A 252-nucleotide genomic window follows, 5' to 3' on the forward strand; every position below is an offset into this window, starting at 1 on the left:
CAGGTTATCCACATCCCTCTTAAAGTGTGGCATCCAAAACTGGATGCAGTATTCCAACTGCGGTCTGACCAGCGCCCGGTAGAGGGGAAGTATCACCTCCTTGGTTCTGTTTGTCATGCATCTGCTGATGCATGATAAAGTGCAGTTAGCTTTTCTGATGACTTTGTCACACTGACAACTCATGCTCATCTTGGAGTCCACTAGGGCTCAAATGATCCCAGCCAGGTAGACGTCAAGCCTCCTCTTAGAGGC

Source organism: Gavialis gangeticus, unplaced genomic scaffold, assembly GCF_001723915.1.
Source record: "Gavialis gangeticus isolate Ggan-Ray unplaced genomic scaffold, GavGan_comp1, whole genome shotgun sequence".
NCBI lineage: Eukaryota > Metazoa > Chordata > Crocodylia > Gavialidae > Gavialis > Gavialis gangeticus.